This window comes from Juglans microcarpa x Juglans regia, chromosome 7S (genome assembly GCF_004785595.1).
Source record: "Juglans microcarpa x Juglans regia isolate MS1-56 chromosome 7S, Jm3101_v1.0, whole genome shotgun sequence".
NCBI lineage: Eukaryota > Viridiplantae > Streptophyta > Magnoliopsida > Fagales > Juglandaceae > Juglans > Juglans microcarpa x Juglans regia.
This window is the reverse complement of record NC_054607.1, coordinates 4,599,520-4,610,315: the sequence shown is the minus strand read 5'-3', so window position 1 is coordinate 4,610,315 and position 10,796 is coordinate 4,599,520. Positions and strand designations below refer to the sequence as shown.

General features: G+C 38.2%; 1 pseudogene; it reads right to left on the bottom strand.

Annotated features, from left to right (window-relative positions):
* Positions 1-8,679: 8,679 nt before the first annotated feature.
* LOC121240420 lies at positions 8,680-10,331 on the bottom strand (annotated as a pseudogene).
* Between the last annotated feature and the right edge of the window lie 465 nt (positions 10,332-10,796).

The window sequence follows — 10,796 nt, the reverse complement described above, 5'->3', positions numbered from 1 at the left end:
CTGCGATTGTCTAGTAGCTCTAGCAAACCATAACTGTACTCTATCAATCCAAGCTTGGTGTGCCAAGAAAGGAACTCCCACCTCACCCGAGACTTTTTTCCAGATTTTCAATGCAAATTCTCACCTTTGCCAAGAACATGTTGTAAATCCTCCTCATGACCCTCGACACAACAATTACACCGAGAGGCTCTAGGAATTCCCAATCGACGCACCTGCTCATCCACACTTAAGCAACCAAACATAACTTTCCACATACAAATAGACATTTTTTTCGGCAAAAGTTTGTACCATATCCATCTTGCCCAAACAAACCTTGCATCTTAATCCTTAGGACTTCTCATGCCACCTTTATCGCAAACACCCCATTTTTTCAGGTAGCCATATCAACATGTCTTTCTCATTTTTTAGAGAGCCCACTTGCAACATAACATCACTTGCTCTTTGTGCCCCCAACAACATCTCAAGATGATCCACATCCCACTGATCATTCACAAACAATTCCTTAACTTTAATACTCGGTTCAACCAACTCAACAGCCTCTTCACACAACAACCCTTACTCCAAAAAATTATCAGACCATAGAGATATTGATCCCTCACGCACCTTCCATCTAGAATTTTGCAAGAGTAGTGGCAACCCCTTCACTACTCGTATCCAGAACACTGACCCCTTAGCATCATCAAGGAACAAGGAAACATGCCCTGATTTAACATATTTAGCTTTAAAAAATTTCGACCAAAGTGATTCTTGAGTTAACAAGTTCAATCCAAATTTCAAAAACAGAGATCTTTGTACCTCATCCAGATTTTTCACCCCATTTCTGCCTTCCTCCACTAGAAAGCACAGCTTCTTCCAAGCTCTCCAATGCCACTTACATCTACCACCTTGCTCCCCCTAGAAAAAATGAGCAAAGAGCCCATTCAGCTTTCGAATTACAGTTTTAGGAACATGCAATACCAAAATTAAGTGAATGGGTAAGCTAGAAAGAACATGGTACAACAAAACTAATCCTTCCCCTTGCGACAATAATCTACTCTTCCATCCCGATAATTTCTTTTCAACTCTCTCCAACAAAGGCATAAAATGACTAATTTGTAGACGACCATCCACTATAGAAACCCCCAAATATGTGAAAGGGAAATGACCTTTAGAAAACAAATTGTAGCCAACACTTCCCGAGTTCTCCTACAAGCCAGCTGCTTAGAGAAAAAACAAAAATATATATATATATATATATATCTTATATATTAAAAGCGGTTATCGGTATATGAACAAGAATTAATAGTATTTTTATTTGACACTTTTATTCCATTTATGCCCATGTATGGCTGGTTATTATTATGGTTTTGTCCCTAACTGAGTATTATGAACAGTAACTTTTTGTCCACTGTTTGTTTTCCACATACGTCCCTTATTTTGTCAGCAAATGCCAATTTTGTCCTTGTTTCTGCGTTTTCTTCTCTCCCTCTTACTGACTACCAGCCTCATCATAGCCTCGCCTTGTCTCAATCTAAGGTCCACCACCAAACTCATCTCACTCAACCAACATCACATAGAGAGAAGAGCTTAATAGCGTGAGGTGACGAGACTTGCAGTTTAGGGTCGAACGAACAGGGAAACGATGGAGGCAACACGGTCTTTCTGGGTTCAACCACAGTCTCTTGCCCCAAGAGCTTCTTCTACGTACAGTCCAGCAGTCATAGCCCAAGGTCACGCCCAAGCCCCACCTCCCTCAACCAGTTTTATCGTCGATGAGCAAATCGAGCACCATCCAGACCAAACGCCCGTATTGGGGTTGTTAGAGTTATAGTTGAAGTTGTCAAAAGTTCATTCAGTTAATAAATCCTATTATGTAGGACATGTAGGTAGAGTCTGACCATTTCCTTAGCCATTTACCACGTTATTAGGATCAGTAAAATGTGAGTTGTTTGTTTCCAATTTTATTTCTTTGTAAGGCTTATATAAGCCAACAGCTTGTTTTGAATTTTATATATTCTTCAGATATTTTTTCTGAATTGCTTTGTGCTTAGAGTTTACAACAATCTGGTATCAGAGCCCCATCACGAGGCCTGATTGTGAGAGAAAAGAAACCGCAGTTTCTTAAGAAGAGAAAGAGTGAAAAGAGAGAGAATTGAAGTATGGCAGCTGAAAATAATTTCGGTCAACCTGCAATTCCTAAGTTTGATGGCCATTACGATCATTGGTCCATGCTTATGGAAAATTTTCTTCGTTCAAAGGAGTATTGGAGTTTGGTGGAGACTAGAATCCCTGCTGTAGTAGAAGGAGTGGTGCTTACTGAAGCACAACAAAAATCAATTGCAGACCAAAAGTTGAAAGACTTGAAGGCCAAGAATTATCTGTTCCAAGCCATTGATCGAATCATTATGGAGATGATCCTCAACAGAGACACTGTCAAGCACATCTGGGACTCTATGAAGCAGAGTACTAGGGTTCCACAATAGTCAAAAGAGCACACAGCTCCAAGCTCTTCGAAAGGAGTTTGAGATCCTACAGATGAAAGAGGGTGAAAGTGTTGATGCATACTTCGCTCGAACACTCATCATAGCAAACAAGATGAAGATTCATGGTGAAAACATGCAGCAAGTGGTGATCATTGAAAAGATCTTGAGATCAATGAGCTCAAGGTTCGACTATGTTGTGTGTTCGGTTGAAGAGTCTAATAACTTAGACACCTTAACCACTGATGAGTTGCAGAGCAGCTTACTGGTACATGAGCAGATGATGAACGGGCATGGAGGAGATGAGCAGGCATTAAAGGTGACCTACGATGATAGAATTGGTGGAAGAGGAGGCGGTCGAGCTCATGGAGCTTTTCGAGGAATAGGCAGAAGAAGAGGCAGACAAGCATTCAACAAAGCTACAGTTGAGTGTTATAAGTGTCATCAATTAGGGCACTTTCAATATGAGTGTCCTAAATGGGAGAAGGAAGCGAATTATGCTGAGCTTGAGGAGAAAGAAGAAATGTTGCTGATGTCATATGTGGAGCTTAATCAATCAAGGAAAGAAGATGTCTGGTTCCTTGACTCAGGGTGTAGCAATCATATGTGTGCAAATAAGGAGTGGTTCTCGGATCTTGATGAGGAATTCCAGCAATCTGGGAAGCTCAGAAATAATTCCAAAATGGCTGTGTTGGGAAAGGGTAACATTAGGTTGCAAATTGCTGGAGTTACTTAGGTAATCACTGATGTTTTCTATATACCTGAGTTGAAAAATAACTTATTAAGTGTTGGACAATTGCAAGAAAGAGGTGTAGCTATTTTGATACAACATGGAGTTTGTAGAGTCTATCATCCCAAGAACGGGCTTATTATGCAAACAACAATGTCTGCAAACAGGATGTTCATATTGTTTGCAAGAATTCTGCTGAAAGCTCCCACTTGCATCCAAATAATTCTTGAAGACAACACTCACCTTTGGCACTGCAAATACGGGCATCTAAGTTTCAAAGGCCTAAGAACATTTCGATATAAGCAAATGGTGAGAGGGTTACCACAATTGAAGGCACCATCCAAAATATGCATTGATTGCATGGTGGGAAAGCAACATAGGGATGCAATTCCAAAGAGGAGTTTATGGAGAGCATCACAAAGACTGCAGTTGGTACATGTTGACACCTGCGAACCCATCAAACCTGTTTCCAATAGTAAGAAGAGGTATTTCATAAGCTTTATTGATGATTACAGTCGTAAGGTGTGGATATATTTTCTTGCTGAAAAATTTGAAGTTTTTACTGTCTTCAAGAATTATAAAAACCTTGTTAAGAAAGAGACATGAGCTTTTATTCGTTGTCTGCGCACAGATAGGGGTGGAGAGTTCACCTCTCATGAGTTCAATGTTTTTTGCAAAGCTAATGGTATTAGCAAGCAGCTCACTATAGCCTACACTCCCTAACAAAATGGAGTAGCTGTGAGTAAGAACAGGACAATCATGAACATGGTTAGAAGTATGTTATCAGAGAAGCAAGTTCCAAAGAACTTCTGGCCAGAAGTAGTAAATTGGATAGCGCATGTGCTCAATAGAAGTCCTACATTGGTAGTGAAAGATATGACTCCTAAAGAGGCTTGGAGTGGTGTCAAACCCAATGTTGATTATTTTCGAGTTTTTGGATGCATTGGCCATGTTCATGTGTCAGACAGTAAGAGAAAGAAGCTGGATGATAAGAGTTTTCAGTGTGTGCTGCTAGGGATGAGTGAAGAGTCTAAAGCATATAGACTTTATGATCTAGCGTCCAAGAAGATAGTTGTAAGCAGAGATGTGGTTTTTGAAGAAAATGAGTAATGGGATTGGGGGAGAAGTAATGAAGAAGCAAGACTTGATATCCTCGAGTGGGGAGATAGTAATGAAGAAGGAAGTGAACATGATCAAAGTGAAGAAGAATTTGAAGAGGAGGTGGCAGCAGAAGAAGAAGGAGGAAAGGTTAGCTTATCTTCAAGTGAGTCACCTGGAGAGAATTCTCCAACATCTGAAGAAAGCTCACCAGAAGGGAGGAACAGAAGAGTACTGTTCTGGATGGAAGATTATGTGAGTGGGGGAGAATTTTTAGAAGAAGAAGTTGAGCACAACAATTTGGTTCTGTTTACCTCAACTGCAGATCCGACTATGTTTGAAGAAGTTGTTCAAAGTTCCAAGTGGAGAGCTGCAATGGACTTGGAGATAGCAGCGATCGAAAGAAATGAGACTTGGGAGCTGACAGATTTGCCTAAAGGAATGAAGAAGATTGGAGTAAAGTGGGTTTTCAAAACTAAACTCAACGAAAATGGCGAGGTTGACAAGTGTAAAGCTCGGTTGGTGGCAAAAGGGTATGCACAGCAGCATGGCATAGATTATACTGAGGTGTTTGCGCCTGTGGCTAGGTGGGATACGATTCGAATGTTAATTGCTTTAGCGGCTCAAAATAGTTGGAGTGTGTTTCAACTTGACGTCAAAAGCGCTTTCTTGCATGGAGAGCTAAATGAAGCAGTGTTTGTTGAGCAACCACAGGGTATGAGAAGAAAGGTGAAGAGTATAAGGTGTACAAATTGAAGAAGGCATTGTATGGCCTTGAACAAGCCCCTCGTGCATGGTACAAATGGATTGAAGCATATTTTGTCAAAGAAGGATTTGAGAGGAGCAGTTGTGAACACACCTTATTCATAAAAACAGGAGATGGAGGTAAAATTTTGATTATTAGCTTATATGTTGATGATCTAATTTTTACTGGTAATGATCAGAGTATGTTTGTTAAGTTCAAGAATTCTATGAAACTTGAATTTGATATGACTGATTTGGGAAAGATGAAATATTTTCTCGGTGTGGAGGTTTTACAAAATTCTGAAGGCATTTATATTAGTCAAAGAAAGTATGCAAAAGAAGTTTTGGAGAGGTTTAGAATGGAGAAGAGTAATAATGTGAAGAATCCCGTTGTTAGACTAATGAGGGATGAAGAAGCAGCCAAGGTGAATGCTACCATGTACAAACAATTGGTCGGAAGTCTTTTGTATCTAACTGCAACAAGGCCCAACTTGATGAATGTGGTGTCTCTCATTAGCAGATTCATGGCAAGTCCAACTGAGTTGCATTTGCAAGCTGCGAAAAGGGTGTTAAGATACTTGAAAGGTACTGTGGATTTGGGAGTCTTTTATCGAAATGAGGGTAATGGAGAATTGATGGCATATACAGACAGTAATTATGCAGGAGATGTAGATAACAACAAAAGCACTTTTGGTTATGTGTTTCTACTCAGTGAAGGAGTTGTGTCCTGGTCCTCTAAAAAATAGCCTGTAGTTGCTTTGTCCACTACTGAAGCAGAGTTTGTGGCAGCTGCCTCTTGTGCTTGTCAAGGGGTGTGGATGAAGAGAGTATTGGAGAAGCTTGGTCATTCTCAAGGCAAGTGTACCATTGTGTTATGTGACAACAGTTCTACCATTAAGCTATCTAAGAACCTAGTCATGCATGGACGCAACAAACACATTGATGTAAGATTTCATTTCTTGCATGATTTGACCAAAGATGGAGTTGTTGAGCTGAAGCATTGTGTCACACAAGAACAAGTTGCATATATTTTGACAAAACCACTTAAGCTGGATGTGTTCTTGAAGCTGCGTGAGTCAATGGGTGTGTGTGTGGTACCACGAGTAAACTGAAAGCATTACTGCAATCAGTTTAGGGGAGGAATTGGGGTTGTTAGAGTTATAGTTAAAGTTGTCAAAAGTTCATTCAGTTAATAAATCCTATTATTTAGGACATGTAGGTAGAGTCTGACCATTTCCTTAGCCATTTACCACGTTATTAAGATCAGTAAAACGTGGGTTGTTTGTTTTCAATTTTCTCTTTGTAAGGCTTATATAAGCCAACAACTTGTTTTGAATTCTATATATTCTTCAGATATTTTTTCTGAATTGCTTTATTCTTAGAGTTTACAACAGCCCCTACTTCCTCAACCAGTCATAGCCTAAGGTCACGCCACTGCTGCTCGTGGTGGTCGGGGCCATCGCGACCAAACTCCCCTACTCCTTTAACCAGTAGTACTCCAAGTAAGTACTCCTGTCGGACGCCCAAGACCAAACACCCCTACTCAACAAGTCATAGCCCAAGGTCAAACCTCAACTGCTAGTGATGGCTGGAGGTGGTGCACGACATCGCTGGAGCTTCCATGAGAGAAAAAAGAGAAGTCGACGGGGTGAGATGTAGAGGGGACAAGAGGGATCAGGGGAGAGAGATAGAGAGAGAGAGAGGCGTAGTAGTAGTGGGAGATGGAGCTATCGACAACGGTGGAGGTCGATGGTGTGAGAGAAGGGAAGACCGGGGGGGGGGGGGTGTGGAGGTGTGGAGAGAGAAGGATGGCATGGGGAGAGAGTGGGAAAAGGGAAAGAAAGAGAGAAGGGGAATTAGGCTTTTGGGCAATCCAATCCTAGCCTAGCCCTACACGTGTCCCATTTTTAATCTAAGGTGAAAATAATACATGGAAATATAAGAGAGGAAGAAATAGAGGAAAGGAAATATGTAAGGAAGGGAAATACACTAAATTTAAAAAAAAAAAAAATTATTCTTGATCCAAAAATAATATTCTTCATCATAAAATAAAATGATGAATTTTAATAAATAATTCTTAGGAGAAATAAAATCATTTAAGTAAGTAGAGTTTTTAACATAAAATAAAATGGTGAACATAAAATAATATTTCTAAAAAAATCATTTAAATAAAATAAAATTTTAAAACTATATTATTTTCAGGTTATTAAATTTTAAGAGACTTACTTGAAAAAAAGGCTTGGTTCATTAAAACAAAAATACCCATTTAAAATAATTTTAGACTTTTAAAATATTTGAAAGATTTTCAAACACTTGGCTCAATTTAAAAATCATCAACTAGATTTAAAATAAATATTTATAGCATTATTTTTCTCCAAAATTTTCTAAAATTCTAAATTTATTTCTTATAGGAACATTTACCGTATTTACAAACCATTGTAACGAAGGCTTGAGAGAAGAATGGATCATAAAGTTAGGGGATGAATTTTGTGAAAAGATTTTACCGTCTGGTAGACTCTTTTTTCCTTCAACCGGACGCCATGTGCAAGGGCATACGCGCGCGCGCGCGTGCATGTAGAACATACAAGATTAGGGTATGTTTGAGAAATGAGATGAGATAAAAAATTTGTGAATAGTAGTGAAATTCTTTAAACTATGATATTTTATAAGGTTTTAAGAAAGAGCGAAAAAAACTGAATAAAAATATTATAAAGTTAAAATATTGTTAAAATATAATTTTTTTAATATAATTTTTATTTTAGGATTTGAAAATTTTAAATTATTTTTTGTGTTTATTTGAAAGTTTGTGAAAACTTTAATGATTAGATGAAAATTTAAATTTAAAAAGTGTATGTTTGAATGCTGAGATGTGATGAGAATGAGATACGATTGGATGAGATGAAACCATCTCAACATCCAAACAACCTTAGAAAGAAATAGTTGTGTTTGGGTGTTGAGATACTTTCAGATGATTTGAGTTGGTTGGTAAATAGTAATATTTTGTGAATCTCATTGAAGTATGTTTGAATATATGAAATAAGTTAAGATATATTTAATTTTTTAATGAGAAATTGAAAAAATAATAAGTCTTATCAGTGATTAGATTGAAATAAGTTGATATGAGCTATCTACCCAAACATAACCTTAATTGGTAGAAAAAAAAAAGGGGGAGAAAAGTCATAACAACTCATATCATATATAGTGGAGCATGATTCTTTTGGGGGTGGAGCAAGAATTGGTAAACATGTTTGGAATATATCTCACAATGATCAGGAAAAACAACTTTCATTCAAGAGTGCTATAATCTTGCTCTCTCATCATTTAGAACAATTTAAATTTGTCAGGTAATCTCAAAAAGAAAAAATCTATTTAAAAATTTTATTTTAACATCCCTAAAACATCACTGATTTGGAAGTACGTTAAAAAATTATCGATATTTTGGTTTTTTAAAAGTTATAATAGATTCCACTATAAGTGATGTATAAATACACCGACTTTTGTGTAATAAAACTCTTTCAAAAAATTTACTTTATAATAAAAATAATTTTATAATCTAAACATACTGTGTAAAAATATATCAGTTGTATGAAATCTCTATACAGATAAAGCTAACATTTTTCAAAAAGTTTAAATAAAAAAAAAAAACTCTAAGAAATACTGATACGACTAGTGACTGATTTCGAACCATTAGATCGAGAGATATTAACATCATTTGCATGCATCAAGCCAGAATTATTACGTCACAATTGATAATGGATACAAGAAACTACTACAACTTAGGAAAAGAGAGTACTGAAGATCAAGGCAATAGGACTTGGGAATGAAGAACCAATTTAGCCACAAATTCTTCAATGTTTTTATCAGAACTTCCACCTTGGTCAACAACCTCTTTGGCCAATTTCCTCCATTTGAAGGCATTCTTTTTTATCTCTTTTCCTCTCTCTCCCTCCATTATTTCCCTTATGCAATGTTCTGCAGCCTCTCTCCTGACTAATCCTTTCTCATCAACTGGAGCTTTCAATCCCATCTTCCAAACATCCATAATAAACTTAGCATTCGTGCTTTGATCTGTCCATTGCGGCACTGCCACCATTGGAACACCAAAGCTCAGGGCCTCCAACGTAGAGTTCCACCCACAGTGTGTCACAAAGCATCCCACTGCCTCGTGATTTAAGACCCTCCAGCTGAGGACACCATTGAAGCTCCTATCCCTTGTCCGACATCTCTTCCACGAAGTTTTCTGGGAGCTTTGCTTCTTCTGAGGCCCTGACAACCCACAAGAAACTGCTGTTGCTCATCCTCAAACCCCAAGCTATTTCTTGCATTTGCTCAGCTTCAAGGACGGCCATACTCCCGAAAGAAACATAGACAACCGACCCTTGTGGACGATCTTTTAGCCACTGCATGCATGCATCGGTGTTTGGTTTGAAGATGCTGAAACCGTAGTCTCTGTCGTCTTCAATACGTTTGTCCAAGAACATAGCTGGTATCGTTGGTCCTACGGTCTTCAATGGCCATATCTTTGCCATCCAATCCACCGCCTGCAAAGAAATTCAGGAAAAAGATCAATCGTTGCAAGCCAAAAAAGAGCAGGACTTGCTTAATTAATTACCTCTTGTTCCAGCTCATAGAACGTGTTGCAAAGGACCCAATCGGCTTTGTCAACGTTGGAGAATTGTTTCACAGGCATGTCAAAGAAATCTGGGTAAGATTTCAAATCATAAATGAGGGAAGGCATGTCCTGAGGTTCGAGTGGTGGCAAACCAGGAAGCAAAATCTCAGGCTCTGAAAGAGGGAGTTTCAGCTTTCCTTCGTGAACATGGTAAAATATGTTATCGACTTCTTGGCTATGTCTAAAGCCCAAGGCAAGAAAGAATCATAAACAATACAATCAACAGGAGAGCCTGAGGCAGAAAGTTTCTCGAGGAGCTCGACCAGAGTTTGAGACCCAACTCTCCAAAAGCGCTCCAAATAGGCCGGAATGCTCTCTGCTTGCTTTATGCCGCCTTCATCGTAGCCATCGGAGATGGTCTCGAGAGCAATATTATTGGAGCTTTCAGCTTGGTCTTGGAAATGGAGGAGGTGGTAACCAGTGTAGCTTTCACTCCTTTGTGCTCCAAACGCCTGGAGAATTCGAGCATAGGATTAATGTGGCCTTGGGTTGGATACGATAAGACTAAGCAATGAGCCGATCTGTGTGCACTCGTTTCCTTCTCCATTTTCTCTTACACAACTCTCAGATCTTTCTCCCTCACTCTCTGTACGTTTCTGTTTATGTGGTGATAGATAGGGCACCAAGTGCAGCATTTATAGAGTACTCTTGTTTCCACCTAGCAAAGACTTGTCTTGTCTGATTTCAAGTTTCAACGAGCAGTCCAGCAGACGTGACTAGCTAGAGTACTTACGGAATAAACGTGGTTTGCATGGTCACTAGTAAAGTGAAAATATCTTTCAGATCGGTTAGCTTGTAGTTCAATAATTAGCTAAGTATGTCTGTCATTCCTTTATGGTAAAAATAGTGATATTTACGTAATATATTTTATAATACATTTCACAATATATGTTATAAAATAAGAATATTTTTATAAAATGATGTTAATTTTATAAGTTATTTTACAAAAATATTCTTTATTTAAAATATTATTATGTAAAGTATTGTATAAAATATTATGTATTTATTAATTTTCTTGTAGTAATATATAGAGGGAAGTACGAGGTCGTGAATTTTAACCCTAACAAAAGAATCATCTCTTTATAGAAATAAA